At 39.9% G+C, this 16539-nt stretch overlaps 1 protein-coding gene and 1 non-coding gene across 7 annotated transcripts in view; both read left to right on the plus strand.

Moving 5' to 3' along the window:
- Positions 1–16539, plus strand: part of FHIT (fragile histidine triad diadenosine triphosphatase) — a 1483533-nt gene that overhangs the window by 998354 nt on the left and 468640 nt on the right. The gene's annotated exons all lie outside the window — the stretch shown is intronic.
- LOC116763010 lies at positions 6588–6690 on the plus strand. Its single transcript, XR_004352426.1, has one exon. It is a non-coding gene; the product is annotated as a U6 spliceosomal RNA (small nuclear RNA).

Consider the following 16539-nt stretch of genomic DNA (forward strand, 5'->3'; position numbering starts at 1 on the left):
AATGAGTTATTCAAGAAAAAAGATGATTTCCAAAAAATGATAAGGATTATGAAGAAAATAAAGGGAAAGAATGAAAGAACATAAGAGGCTGAGTAGGGAAAGGGCAGTGGAACGGGTGGGTAGGAGGAGGGCAAGGAGGGAGGACGGCTTTAGATAGCATAGTCAGAGAAGGCCTTCCAGAGAGTGATGCCAGCTGGAGGAGCCACCCATGAGAACATCTGGGGAGGAGCTCTCCAGACTGATGGAAGCGCATACCTCAAGGCCCCGAAGTGTCCAAACATTTGGCATGATTAAGGCACAGGGATAACCCTTGTAGCTCTTGGGTAGTTAATAGGCAGAGCTGGGTACTGGAGGAGATCTGAGAGTGGTGAGCAGGAATCAGATCATAAAGGGCCTTTTGGACCAAGGCGAGTTCTTGGAATTTTATTCTAAGTGCATTCAGGAGCCAATGGAGATTTTAAAACTTTTTATCACAAAAATTTCAAACATACACGAAAAATGGAGAAATAGAATGACTCCCCATGTACCCATAATCCAGTTTCAGTAATTAGCAACTCATGGCCAATTTTGTTTTATCTATGCTGTCTCCCCAACGCCATCACATAATTTGAAGTTTGAGGCCTGTCATTTTCTTTGTGAATATTTCGCTATCTCTAAAGCATAGAAGCTCTTTTTCAAAACATAGACATAGTACCATCATCACACCTATAACTGTTCAGTAATTCTTTAGTATCATCAAATATCTAGTCTCAGTTGGGATTTTTAGCAGGGGAGTGGTATTACCTAATTTACAGTCTTTAAAAAAAGAGTTCCTACCCTGTTGTATATATCAGAGCTTAGTGGAAGCTGGGAGATCACCTAGGGACTCTTTGTTTGGGTTTGGCATCAGTGTGGCCCGAACAAGAGTGTGATGATGGAGACAGAACTGACCAGTTTTGGAGGCAGAACCCACTTGTTGATCTTTAGTATAATTTTGGCTTAAGACACCGAGTGACTGGGGGAGAATAACAATCGAGATGGAGAAGACTTGAGGAGAACAGCTGTGGAAGGGGAAATTAAGAATTTCATTTTGGCCTTAATTTCACCTCTGAAAATGGAGAACAATTTTTATATCAGCCTTAAAAAGAAAAAGGGAAGATAAATGGTATTATGCATCCACATTTATAGGTACTTACCTTTAATCCTGCTCTAGGATATATGTTAAGGGGAATGTGATAACGGAAGAAATAGTTTCTGTTCTTAAAAAAAGTATGGGTTTACTTGAAATCTATTCAGGTCCACTCAAGGAAAGCCTTGCACTGAGATTGCTTTGAAAGATAATAAGAAGTCTGAGACGTCTGGCTGTCCAGTAACACTGCCTTCCACCAGCCTACCACAAATACAGTGACCTTACTTTCTGAACCTGAAATTGAGACCAAGGATTTGAAAACTGAGAGTGTACTTAGGGATAGTATGTAAGAATATAGGACATCAGAGCCGACTTGGGGAAAAAACTAGAAACCTTAATAACTATGATCCCCACCATTTTTACCATTAGTTTCCACTCAAAAATTCTCTGCAGACACTGGCCTCTGAACTGGTTTACCATCTATTATTAACATGTATAAATTAATGTATGATCATTGCTCATTGTTACCTGTTCCAGAAAAAACCTCTCCCCTCTTCCTCCTTTTCCTTCCGCTTTCTCTCTGAAGCCTCACCTTGCTTTTGAGACCTTCTTTTTAACTAAAATCAGGCCCACCCAGGATTATCTCCCTAATTTAAATTTGAATGATTAGAAATTTGAATTACATCTGAAAAATCCCTTCACAGCAGCACCTAGATTAGTGTTTAATTGAATAAGTGGGGGTCATTGCCTAGCCATAGTGTCCTCATCTATTTAAAAGGGATAATACTTCTTGTTTGGGGAGTTTAATGAGTTGTAGCTTAGCGTAGTACTTCATACATGGTACCTCCTCATTAAGGATTAACTCTTCTGTATGGTGGGGTGGGAAAGCCAAATGGTCATCACCTTATGGTGACAAAGGATCTGCCAAAACTAGATAGCATGTTGTTGACTGACAGAAGCTAGACACAAAAGAGTCCCTCGCATATAAGACATGAAAATGGTCAGAATTCACCAATGGTGTTGGAAGTCCGGATGTTGGTTACCCTTGAGGAGGTGGTCTCTGGAAGGCTCCATGAGGTGGGCTCTGGGGTGTTGATAATGTCCCATTTCTTATTCTGAGTGTTGGTTATATGGAAGTGTTCAGACTGTAAAAATTCATCGAACCTGTATATGTATACTGATTTTACTTAAATAAAAATTTAAATACAATTAGATGATAGATACCAACATTATGGATAGATAACCTTGTTGTATGTGTCACGTAGGGTGTGGATGTGTGGATGTGTGTGTGTTTTATCATTGCACAGTAGGGTAGTAAGTAGAAAAATCCTTCCTCCCAAATCACAAATATGGCAGTAGCTCAGAGGAAGGATGGGAGAGGGCCTTCATTAGCATATTTGACCCTATCTCGTAAAATTATTTCTGGGGAGTTTCTGTGGCTGTATCTAATGAAATTAGAATGGCTATCAAAACATTGTGAGAATCCTTTTGGACAAAAAGGCATTCTTCTCACAAGACTATTAACTCAGGGACCAGAGCAATTGAGTTTCCTTTTATGAACTGAACTTTTCTTTGCCAGACCAGTAAGTTGTCTCTTTCAAAACACAAATGCAGTGAGCTTGCGTGCTCATTATCTGTTTGTCTTATGCTACCTGCATTTTCTTTTTTTATGATCAGAGTCTAGGAAAGCAATTAAAAAAAAATCCCATGTCTGCACCAGAGTAATATGATCTGACACTATTGTCTAAAAAGTATAAATGAGGAATTATAATATCATTTCACAATGATAAAGGTGAACATTTGTATTTCTAGATATTGGCTTGGATACCAATACATATTTTTAGTATATTAAACAAAATGTTATATTTCCCCTTAACATTTGACTGTTGATGATGTCGTTTCATACTTTAAGTCAGCAGTGTCCAATAAGGCTTTCTGCAGTGATGGACCTGTTCTATTATGTGTGCTGTCCAGTATGGCAGCCACTAGTCACACGTGGCTATACACACTGGAAATGTGCCTCGTGAACTAAAGGAAGCACAATATTAATATTATTTTATCTTAATTAATTTAAATGTAAATAGCCACAGCTGGCTAGTGGCCAAAGTGTTGGATGAGGAGGTTTGAAATCTGAGTAAAATATGGTGTTCGGACCCAGGCTGACTGTGCTTAATCCTTTTCAAAGAACTTCTCAAGAGTTCATCTACAGAATGTTTTTCTCAGCCTCATTACTGGTCTTCTGGTGGAAAAGTCCCCTTGTAAAGACATAAGGAGGTCTCAAGGTTCTTAAACATACAGCACAAACACCTACTGGAGTGCTTTTACCATTTCACCAATTCCTTCATTTCCTTAATCTCCTGGGCACTGTCCTTTCTCTCCCATCACAGGCTATGGCTGTCTTGAGGGTTGTGTTCCCAAGATTCTGGGACATAGTAAGAAGTCAGTAAGCAGTAAGCAAATAAAGGTCTGCCACATAGTAGGAGTTTGAAAATGAAGAGTGTATATTATTATCGTGGTTATTGCCACTATGAAGCACAGTCTGGAGTGACAGGGTCATCTCTTTGTGGTTTACTGTAAGCCAAGAGGTGTGAAGGATGAATTTACAATATTAAAAAACATTAAATGATAAAAACAGCCAAAAGAACCCTAAAAAAACAACTGACAGCTCTCTCTCGTAACCATCTCCACACTCTTCATAGTTTGTAAAACTTACTTAGGAATTGATTTATAAAACATTTTCCATTTTGTTTAAAAAATGTCAGGAAGAGGAGGCAGTAATTAAAGAGGACTAACTAAAGAAAGCAAGAACAGAGGAATACAAGGGTCGGATCACTATTCCATAGACTGTTTTTTTTAATTAAATTTTTTTTTAATTGAAGTATAGTAGATTTACAGTGTTGTGCCAATCTCTGCTGTACAGCAAAGTGACTCAGTTACACACATAGAGACATTCTTTTTTTTACATTCTTTTCCATTATGGTTTATCACAGGATATTGAGTGTAGTTCCCTGTGCTGTACACTAGGACCTTGTTGTCCATCCATTCTATATGTAATAGTTTGCATCTACTATCCCCAAACTCCCAGTCCATCCCTCTCCCTCCCCTCCTCCCCAACCATTCCATAGACTCTTGGAGCTGGAAAACATGTTGGGTGTCAACTCCCTTCATGTGAAGATGAGATAACTTAAGCACAGAGACCAGAACTACTTGCTATGTAATACTTGTTTTATTCAAGGGTCTTGTAAGAATATTTTTGAACAGTGATGCATAGTTAACCTAATTGGGGACAAATGCTGTATATATTAAAGCAGGACCCCAAGAGTTGTTTAGTTAAGCCATATTCTTCCTTCTTCCGGGAAATCACTGAACAGAGGCAGGTGAAAAACATATGCCACAGGACTTGCAGGCAGCCCTCACATTTCAAGAGAAAATACAGATAATGAAAACGTAACGCACTGGAATTAAGCTATCTCCCTGGCAAGAGTCAGGAAACTTTCAATTCCTTACTTAGCCCGACTTGGGTAACGAAAATATGATTTCCAGGAGTAGGAGAGTGATCCTCTGGGGAACCCTGTCTCACTCACAAGCAGAGTTAAGGTATTTGAGTTCTGAAACATATGCCAAAAAATCCAATAACATATGAAACAGCCAAATATGTTCATTTTTATTAAGAATCTCAGTAAATGTCATTTTCTGGTGCCAGTGAAGTGCTGTGAAACTGGTGGGGAGTGTTTGGGGATTCCACTGAATCACGGATGGTTGCAGGTCATTGCTCCAGCCCACCTTTTTAATATGTGTTGTGTTATGTGGTTTAGTCCGAGAAGAAAACTTATTTTGGCTTACTTCCTTCACACGAATGGGAAGAATTTTGATTTGCTACGTATCTCTGAGCTCTGGTACGTTTTCTCATCCTCCTAACTGCTAGTTTATTTATTTATTTATCCTTAGTATTTATTTATTTATTTGGCTGTGCTGGGTCTTAGTTACCACACGCAGGATCTTTAGTTGCGGCACGAGGGAACTTTTATTGATAGTTGCGGCAGGCATGCAGGATCTAGTTCCCCGACCAGAGGTCGAACCCGGGCCCCCTGCGTTGGGAGGTTGAGGTCTTAACCACTGGACCACTAGGTGAGTCCCTAACTGTTAGTTTATTGAGGTTAAGTGCTTTCTTTTGTGGATGTGTGGAAAGGACTTATGAGTTTTCTTTAAATTAAATCTGATTCAATTACCACATTAGATAGGTAGACGTTTCTGCCAGAGAAGAGAGAGGCTCACTTTCACATAGAGGGCCAGAACAGTTTTAGACAGGAGGTGAGACCTGAGTGTCCACAGAGGGAAGCTTGCTGGGAAGCCAGCACTTGCCAAGGAAAAAGGACTGCAGCGTGATTATTACTTCTCATTCTAGAGACACTCACATACTCCTCTGAGTCCCCTTCCTGACTGTTCCTCCCTCCTCTATATCTAGACTCTGGTGACAACTAACTGGCGCTTTCCCTGCTTGCTTCCTTCCAGCCTGGAGACTGTCCGTTTCTCATTTTCTCAAAGTACTTCTTACCTGCAGCCACGGGTCATAGCAGACACACTAAAGCTTTAGGCTAACGGAGGGGGATCACAGAACATAGCAGTATAATACAGGCAATAATTTTTAATTGAACAGAGGACAGCTCTCTTGTAAAAATCCATTGGTCATTCTTTGACACAGGGCATCTCTCCCAGATGGTGTGCCAGGTCGAATTCCCCTGGGGCCAGTTGTTAACATCTGCTCCAACCTGTGTCTTCCTACAGTCATGACATCTCCTCTCTGTTGGCGGACCTCATCCCATGATCCAATATTATGTTTTTTCTTTTTTTTCTTTTTTTACAAATTCATTCATTCATTATTTATGGCTACATTGGGTCTTCGCTGCTGTGCACAGGCTTTCCCTAGTTGCGGTGAGCCGGGGCTACTCTTCATTGCAGTGCGCAGGCTTCTTACTGCAGTGGCTTCTCTTGTTGCGGAGCATGGGCTCTAGGTGCGTGGGCTTCAGTAGTTGTGGCTCGGGGACCCTAGAGCACAGACTCAGTTGTTGTGGCACACGGGCTTAGTTGTTCCGAGGCATGTGGGATCTTCCCAGACCAGGGCTCGAACCTGTGTCCCCTGCACTGGCAGGCGGATTCTTAACCACTGCGCCACCAGGGAAACCCAATATTATGTTTTACAAACAGAGGATCCAGCCACCCTGGGTCCCTTCAGCAAGGTAGACTCACAGAAATGTTGAAGTGACCATTTTTCCTTTAACATGACTGAATTCCTAAGCAGGGCTTTGTCCTCTACCAGTCCTGTTAATGGAAATAAAAAGAAGAAGAAGGTTTTAGTTGGTCTTAGCCCAGAATATGCTGTTTATAGGTCGTCTGTCTCCTCCCCCATCCTACCATTGTTTCAAGTTACAGCTCAGTTTTGTCGATCCCCAAATCACTGTCTTAAAAGAGGACACATGTTGTGCTCACTTCAGCAGCACATCTACTAAAATTGAAATGATACGGAGAAGAGTAGCATGGCCCCTGCACAAGGATGACAGATTCGTGAGTCATTCCATATTTTTTGAATTGGGAGATTGGGATTGACGTACATATATATACTACTACGTATAAAACAGATAACTAATAAGAAGCTACTGTATAACACAGGGAACTCTACTCGGTGCCCTTTGGTGACCGAATTGGGACGGAAATCCAAAAAAGAGGGGATATATTTATACATATGGCTGATTCACTTTGCTATACAGCAGAAACTGATACAGCAGTGTAAAGCAACTATACTCCAATAAAAAAATTAAATTAAAAGCTACTACTGAATTCTGATGTTCAAAAAAAAAGGACACATTTTGCTTTAAATGCTTATTAATTATTTCTATAGTATTTAACAGAGCAGCCTTTTGGGAGGTAAGCCTGTCTACTACTTCTGCTTATCTCCCTTGGGATATTAAGCTCCAACTGAGTGCCGTGTGACATACGAGCACCAGGCTGCATGCTTTCTTGTGTCTGCCCTTTCTTTCCTCTCTGCCTGGGAGGGCCTCTCCAGCTCCCTCCCCGCACCCCCAGTCCTCAGGACATTTCTATCTGGACCATACCTCCTGGTCTTTTAGCCTTCTTTTTGAACTTTCTCCCACTCCTTAGGCAAAGACAGACATTCCGTCTGATTTCTGCCAATATCCTTTGCGTCAGTTATCAGCTCTCTCATTTTCTGTTCCATTGGCAGTTGCTCCTTTAGATTGTAGATCACTTCAGAGGAGGCACGTACCTGTCTCTCTTGTTTTCCTAGGATCTGGTGTAAGTCCTCAGGAAGTGTTTGCGTGAAAGAGTGAACTAAGGTGGGACATTGTAAGAATATCCAGTTTACTCTGTCAGTATGTGGTTAACCACATCCCTGGATAAAGCATCTTACCAGCTACCCAGGGGATAAAAGACGAGTAGGGACCTAGGGCTACCATAGCGGAACAGAGTGTGGTCTGTGAACTATTAAAAAATCAGTATGTGATCATTCTTGGAAGGGGGACAGAAGCAAAGTGCAGTGAAAGATCCAGTAATGGAGAAATTATACCTAGTTATGGAAGAGGACAATTTAACAAGCGGTACTCCTGTATTGATTTGAAATCTGAAAATCCTGGTGACAGATATAAAGAGAAGGCCCAGCCTGCCCTCATGGAGAATATGGTTAGGGAAGCCATACAATTTGCCTTCCAAAAGAGGAAGTTTGCGAGAACATGGATAAACTGGAACTTCATGGTTACCCTGATTATAATCTAGTAGGAACATAAATACAAGGAGAGACTTCATGAAGGGAACCTTTAGAAGATCCTTGAAAAATCAGTGAAGACACCTACAAGAGCAGATTATAGGTCTTGAAGGAAAAGGAAACACACTCTTTATTAAAAAACAAATTTTCTTCAATGCTTAGGTTAATTAACCTCTGCATTTACAGAAAAATGGGTCTACTCCTTGTTGTTTGTCATAGTTTTGTGTAAGGATCAGCTCAGGACAGTTTTACCTTGACCAGTGTGTATATACTGACAGTACATGGTATATGTAGTGGAACTTCAGAATAGGAAGCTTGGATTCTCCTTTCAACTTGATTTTGGGCAAGTTAAACAACCTATATAGACCTCACTTTTCTATAAGATGGGGATAAAATGAGAAAAAAAATAGCTACTTCACATGGATTTTTTTTTTTTTGGAGGAATAAATATGTTAAATTTCTTAGCATGGTGCTTAATAGGAACTCTGTAAAGATGAGCTGTTATTGTTAATTTTTTATTTTGTATAGTTAAAACTTTACACAGGACACAAAGACATACTTCTACAAGCTGATTTAAAAGCTACCAGGCTTAGGGCTTCCCTGGTGGCGCAGTGGTTGAGAGTCCGCCTGCCGATGCAGGGGACACGGGTTCGTGCCCGGGTCCGGGAGGATCCCACATGCTGTGGATAGGCTGGGCCCGTGAGCCGTGGCCGCTGAGCCTGCGCATCCGGAGCCTGTGCTCTGCAACGGGAGAGGCCACAACAGTGAGAGGCCCGCGTACCACAAAAAAAAAAAAGCAAAAAAAGCTACCAAGCTTAACATGTTGTTTTGACAGCCATGCAAGCATCAGGAAAAAAGGTGACAAAACACAGGTACAGAACTGTGACCTCACTGGACTTTGAGAGGGAGGAGACTCAGGGGCATGCCTGGTCAGCTGGGGGCGCTCTGAATTCCACTGAGGGCTGCTGAAGAGGAGAGAAACCAGAGGTCTCTCCTAGGTAGTGAGATCCAAAGTTTCAGTCATTTCTCAGAGAATTCCCAGTGGTGCTAAGAAAGCAATTTAAACCTGTATCTGGGGTGGAGACTTAGCAGGGGGCTTTGGAAGAAGCCTCTGGCAGCCTGTAATTATGAAAATAAAAGTCTAATAGTATGAAAGACAGTGATTAGATTAGCAACACTTAAATTCATTGAATAGTGAAAAGAGGGCTGAGCTTGTAGACTCTCAACAAGCTTGTTGCTTAGGAGTCGTGAAGGGAAGTCAACTGTGTGTGTGCAGCTTTTATATTAGTAAATAAAAACTCTCCTGTTAGTACCTCAGGAAAGAAGTGTTTTTATCATGGAACAAAGCACAGATTGGTTATGCACTGCATAGATGCCATATAATACAGGGTTAAGAGAACAGACTCTGGTGCGTGACACACTTGAACTTGAGTCCTACTTCTGCTGTTTTCTAGCTGTGTGACTCTCTTAGCTTGGACTGCTATAATAAAATACTATGGACTGGGTGGCTTAAGTGACAGAGATTTATTTCTCACAATTCTGGAGGCTGGGCATCCTAAGATCAGGGTACCAGCATGGTCGCCTTCTGGTGAGGCCTCTCTTCCTGGTTTGCAGACAGCTACCTTCCTGCTGTGTCCTCACATGGCAGAGAGTGAGCGCTCCTGTCTTCTCTTCTTGTGATGAGAACATGACTCCCATCATGAGGGCACCAGCTCCATGACCTAATCTAACTCTGATTACCTCCTCACGGCCCCACTTCCAAATACCATCCTACTGGGGATTAAGGCTTCAACATATGGATTTGGGGGGATGCAGACATTGCATCCATAGCAGTGACCTTGAGCAAACATTTAGGCTCTTCATACCTAGTCCTCGCCTACAAAACAAATAATATGAGTACCTCCTCAAATCGGGTATTTTAATAAAGAGCTTGCACAGGGCCTGCCATAGAGCTAGTGCTTAGTAAACATCAGCTCTCCCCATGGAACTCTGCTGTGTAATGCCCGCCTAAGGGGAGCTTGAGCCCCGGGAAGAGTGTCTCCCTTCATTTGTAATGAACTGTTTCCTCGAGTGTGGGAAGAGATCCTTTTAGATGAAAAAATATATATGAACATGTATGTGTATGTGTTTTATTTAATAGCCAAAAGTTAATTGCAATATGATTTGGAAATATATATAGTCCCCAGAAAACCCATTATTTTACAAATTTTGTTGATTAGTATTGAGGCTTGAGTAAAAAATATTGTGTGGAAAAAAAACTGAGTAAATAATTGGTACACGTGGTACCGAGAAATGGCACAAACTGTACAGGAGGGAAGGTGAATGATGGAAATTTGGGGAACATGCAAGGGACCGTGGAGGAATAAATTTTCTTCTCTAGGGCTTGTGTTTTGCCCACCCTAGTAAGAGGGACCAGGGCTGTTTTCACAGAAAGAAGATATTGTTTCTCATGTTAGATGAAACTTCAGCCAGCTGAGTCACATGTAAGCTCAGTTTCGCTCCCTTGATTATCCTCTGAGTATAACTGCTAAACTGGCAGGTTCATTTTTTTCATGCCAGATTTTGTTTTTTGAGCACTTACTGCCTACTGGATTCTGCTCTGGTTGCTGGGAAGATAGTAATAGGCAAGATAGACAAGGCCTCTCTCCTGATGGAGTGTAAATTTCTGTGTGTGTGTGAGACTGTGTGCGTGTGTTTGTGTAGAGATAATCAATAAGAAAACTCATAGAAAAGAGAGTAATTTCACATACCAAGTGCAATGAAAAACCTTAACTAGGGCAATGTGATTGGGAATGGGAAAATGGATGCTCTACTCTAGATAGGAGAATCTTTGAAGAGGTGACTTTGAGTTAATATCTGAAGGAAGAGAAGGGACCAGCCATTAAAAAAACAAAAACAAAAAATCTATGGGAAGGGTATTCCAGGCTGAGCGAGCATCAAATATCAAGAGTTTGGAATGACAGGGATTGGCCATGTTTTAGTAATAAGAATGGTACGAAAAGAAGTTGCAGAACTAGGTACGTGGCCAGATCACGAAGGAGCCTTGTGGGCAGTGCGCAGAAGTTTGCATTTTATTCTAAGTACGCGTCGAAGCCCATGGAGAATTTTAAGCTGAGGAGTGATGTGATCTTACCTGATACTCTCATAGATGACTGTGGCTGTTGGAAGGAGAGTGGACTGTAGGGGAGCCAGGTGGGAACATGTATGCCTGTTAGGTGACCCAGGCGGGTGGTAATGGGGGGCAGTGTTCTGGTTTTCCTTTTATACTGAACTTGCTGTTCTCCCGGTGCACTTGTTTTTCTCCCACCCAGAATCTTGGACTATCTACTCTGAAGAGTTCTGTTTGCCCAAAACAAAGCAAAAAAGGTTCAGAAAACAGAACAATCTGTTGATCATAACACGTACTAAGTTAGTGGATGAGAAAGGAAGCTAGATGGAGCGGTTACTCAAAGATACTTTTACAAGATATTTTGTTTTCCATTTAGCATTTGGGACCAGTTGAATTCACAGTTACATGATTCTCAGGAGCTGTGAGGTACATTAAGAATAATAAGGACATTGGCTAAATTCTTTAGGCAGTATGGAGCCATAATATACCACATGTCTTACTGTTAATTCATGTTGCTAGCCCACTCTTTTAATAGCAGCCAGGAGCCCTAATGACACATGCTGTGATTATCTATTAAAACAGTCCACACAAGTTGCTCCAGTGGTGTTGGTTAATTGGGTGTTGGTTGGGATCCAGAAAGGATGGCATCTATGGTGGTTTTCCTTTTCTCATACTGCTGTGAAGAAGTGCCAGCTCTAAATGCTCAATCCGTGCTTCCTCCGTCTGTGCTCTGGCCTGGAAAATAAATTTTTGGTGCCCCGGTCCCTGGATTTGAGCAAATACTATCGCCTTGTCCTCCTTTTGGCCAAACCATCAACATAGCATTTGCTACTGAAGTTGTACTTAAATGTGGTGGGAAATGGTTTTTTTATTATAAAAAAAAAATCTAATGGATCAAAAAATTGTATTTTTTCTTTTCCCCCTGAAAGTTAAAAAAAATTGCATACCATAATAAACAATTATGTCTTGTTTGAATTTGTCTTAAAATTTATTTTATATGTCATTTTAAATGAAAGTGGAAGTATACTATGAATGCTATATTGTCAATTAATTTTTTTAATGATATCTCTTAGACATTATTCATATAATTTGAGGGTGGCATATACAAATGTTTACAAGGCGAGAGCCAGGCAGTGTAAATTAGTGAAGAGTAGTGGGTAGGAAACATGTTCAGGCCAAAGCATATTTTTGCCCAGTTTTGTCAGACCTTCTAGTTTTTTGAAAGAAGCTTGACATTTGCATTTTATGTGAAATTCCCCAATTTTTAACTTATGTTTTAAAATTATGCGGGCCCAATTAGGGCGAGAAGCATCCACGTTGTCTCTGATACAGATTTACCTTATTTTTAATCTAATCACCTATTGCTAGACATTTAGGTCTAAAATTCATGTTTATACCACCTATCCTGACTTGTAATTCTTTGCCACTTTCTTGTTGAAGTAAGCTTTTGTAGCCAAGGGACCTGATGTCCATGAGTCACACCAAAGGATTTTCCCTAGGTGCAGGTACGGGGAAACGAAAGTATGAGTAGATAAATTCAGTAACAGTAAGTTCACTGAAATATTTAGAACTTAGATAAGGCAGATTGAGGTTTGATAGGATCAGGAGATTATGCAGTTTTTAGAGCCCTTCTTAGCATAAAGCATACAAAATTAAAACCATACAATTAGATACAGGGGCTTGGAGGGGACCTTAAAGCAAGGGACCCTGAAATCTCTGTTTCATTAGCCTCTGGGTGAGGACAAGCTCAGCTCAATATTCTGTATTAACCTAAATGGGAAAAGAATTTGGAAAAGAATGGATATTTCTATGGGTATAAATGAATCACATTGCTGTATACCTGTAACTAACACGTCACTGTTAATCAACTATATACTCCAATATAAAATAAAAGTAAAAAAAAAAAAGAAAAGAAATGGAGTGATTGGGGAAAAAATAACCTCCAAGGAGAAAGCATAGCTGGTTTTTGGAGATTCACTGAGGGACATGGGGGTATCACTTACACTGACATTTCAACAGAGAAAATGAAAATACTCTGTCACGTGATCTGGGAGCCCTCTATCTGGTTATATATTTTAAGAAGTATTTCCCCTAAAATTCTGACTACTTTCAAGGTTCCTTACTCTATACAGAGTTTACTGTTTTAATCAGGAAGATGTCAGGAGAAATAACAGTTCATTTCAGGACTACAAACTGCCTTCTGTTTAACATAAATACATTAACCTTCGATAGAATTTTCTTTCAATTACTGGGGACTCCAAACTCTGGTTATTTACGATATCTGCTATACAAACAGATGAAATAGATATTGAACAAAAAATAGGACCATTAAGGAAGAAAAGATTTCAACGTATTAGCTTTCTTATAGTCAGAAGGCTGAGAAACATTAGTATTTGATGATTAAACGTCTGCCAAAAGGATCATGAATGGGCAAAAACCCATCATTGCCAGAAAAATCTTCAGCAGCCGTGAAAACCTAAAAAGAGAAAACCAGATGTAATGGGAAAATTAAATAGCTTGTGCGGGGGTGGGGGCGGGGGGGCACAGATAAGTGGGTAGATAGACCATAGGTAAAGAAACAAGTCGTTTCATTCGGCGTTGGTTAAAATTATAGTAAAATCAGAGATTGCTGGCTACCGTGGTGCTTCAGGAGAGTCTTTGAAGAAGCTGTTGGAATGAGTATTTGGAGAAAATAAAACAATAAAGCCTTGATGGTGTTAGCTCTTACCTTTGTTTATAAGCAAGAAAGGGCAAGAAAGGAGATTAGTTTACGTCTACACATTCTCATTAGCATAACGTTAAGATTCAAATCCCAATTCTTTTTTTTTTTTACATCTTTATTGGAGTATAATTGCTTTACAATGGTGTGTGAGTTTCTGCTTTATAACAAAGTGAATCAGTTATACATATACATATGTTCCCTCTCCTCCCTCTTGCATCTCCCTCCCTATCCCGCCCATCCAGGTGGTCACAAAGCACCGAACTGACCTCCCTGTGCTATGCGGCTGCTTCCCACTAGCTATCTATTTTACGTTTGGTAGTGTATATATGTCCATGCCACTCTCTCACTTCGTCCCAGCTTACCCTTCCCCCTCCCCATATCCTCAAGTCCATTCTCTAGTAGGTCTGTGTCTTTATTCCCGTCTTACTCCTAGGTTCTTCATGACATTTTTTTTTTCCTTAGATTCCATATATATGTGTTAGCATACGGTATTTGTCTTTCTCTTTCTGACTTACTTCGCTCTGTATGACAGACTCTAGGTCCACCCACCTCACTACAAATCTTGTTCTTACTTAACTGTGGGACCTGGGGCAAGGTCCATGTACTAGGGCTGATAATAATAGTATCTAAGGTTGTAGGGAAGATTTAGTAAGTAAAAATTGTGAAGTTCTTAGAACAGTGCTATATGTGAGAGTGTTGTTTTTGTGGTAATGATTATTGCCATTACTATTGAACACATACTTTGTATCTTGTCATTGAAAAATTGTTTCTTCTGTTAAGAAATTTTCTGTTCTTAAATAGATCAAAATAAATCAAAAGGTTTGTCTTAATTGTGATTTTCAAGCATCTTTGCCCCAAAAGTTTGAGGTTATGTGTTTGTTATTAAAGGTGACATTTGTTAAAATGCTTTTAAAGGAGAAAATTGTTCACTTAAAGCTGTAAACTCTGCTTGTCATGGAAAGTTGAATTTTCCTCTGAACTCTGTTGTAATGAACACATTACTAATGACCCAGCCTAACCAATCCTGTTTTAATTTACTTAACAGTATATAAGACTATAACATTTTTTTCCAAGTTAGCAATATTACATGAAAACATTCTTTCTCATGTAAAGTGTATTTAAATAAAATTTAAAATAACTATTTCTAAAAGATTTAATATTACTTATAATACACTATCTCGTTCTTTCTTAAACCATAAAATAATTTCCTATGCAGTGGTTCTTAAACATTTTGGTCTCAGGACCCTTTAAACTTTTAAAAATTATCAAAGACCCAAAGGGCTTTTGTTTATATGGTTGTATCTATTGATACTTACTGTAATAGAAATTAAAACCAAGAAATGTTTAAGCTATTAATTCATTTTAAATAACAATAATAAATCCATTATACATTTATATAACTTTAAAAAGCCTCTATTTTTGAAAAAAAATATGAGAATGGCATTGTTTTATAGTTTTGCAAATCTCTTTAATGTTTGATTTAATATGTTAATTAACTACAGTTGTAAAATCTGCCACAAAGAAAGATTACATGATCCCATGAAAGGTATAAAAGGATACCTAACATATTTCAATGGACGGAAGAGTAATTTTCTTAGGAAGTGACACATAAATCAAGATCTGAACAGGAGCTGGAGGGAGCCAGGCAAAGAGAACAGAGCATAGGAAGACCTTAAACGTGGGAGGATTTTGATGTATTTGGATGATGGAAGACAGGCCACTGTTGGATACGTTGAATGAGAGGACTAGAGGCTCAAGGTGAGGCTGGAGAGAGAAGCTGGGGCCAGGGTCATGCAAGGGTCTTTGAGGTCCCTGTGGACTAATGTAGGTTTAACCCTACGAGGAAGAGGAGCCATCCATGGGATTTAGGAAGGGAATAGTGAGGATGACATGACCCAATTCGCACTTTTAACAAATATCACTCTAGCTGTTTCGGGAGAATAGGTTTTAGTGTTGGGAAGAATGGCTATAGGAAAACAGTTACAAAAACTATTGTAGCAGAATATGCAAGAGACGATACATATTGAGGAAGTTGTATAGGGTGGAACTGGTGATTGATTGGATAGGGGCAGTGAACTGAAGGAAGGTGATTTATTTTTCTTCAACTCATCCATTTTCATCTCACACACATGTTTTTGTTCTTAACTCTAGCTGGGGAAGAAAACAAAACAAAACATCAAATTAGACCATGAAGCAGAAATTCTGTGTTTGAGTTAGGAGTTTGGATTTGTTATAACCACCTGGGTAGCAACTTAGGAAGCATGTCATCATTTATCCCCTCAGAATTATGGCATTTTGTATTCTGTACCATATTACAGGTGTCACAAAACTGTGGTTTAAAAGAAATTGTTCTAAATTCTATGGCTTCGATACAGCAATTACTTGAACTCGTATTTGTTTAGCAGGCGAAGCTTTTGCACTCCTCCCTCTTTAGGCTGATTTTATATTCTCAGAGCTGGATATTTGGATAAAGTGGAATCTGTCCATCACAACAGTAGCCATCCTGAGCGTCCAGATGTTGGGGAGCTCCTGCCAGGAAGGGAAGACAGCTGTTTGGAATGGGAAAGGAGTAGAAGATACTGCAGAATACGTCAAGAGTTTTATCAGGGGAGTATGATGACAGTTGGTAGCAGAAAAGGGTGAGCAGACACTGGAACATGTCTGGAAAAATCAATTTTGCTTTTGGCTTAGGTAATAGCCTAAGACATTCAAAAATGTTTTGTGCTGTGGAACCCTGCATGTGTCTGGATTATCTATCCAACCAGCCTTGTTGAAGTACAAGCCATAGGATTAATAGGTTGCAAACGTGCTCTGATCAGTGTACT

The sequence above is a fragment of the Phocoena sinus genome, chromosome 11, assembly GCF_008692025.1.
Source record: "Phocoena sinus isolate mPhoSin1 chromosome 11, mPhoSin1.pri, whole genome shotgun sequence".
Taxonomy (NCBI): Eukaryota; Metazoa; Chordata; class Mammalia; order Artiodactyla; family Phocoenidae; genus Phocoena; species Phocoena sinus.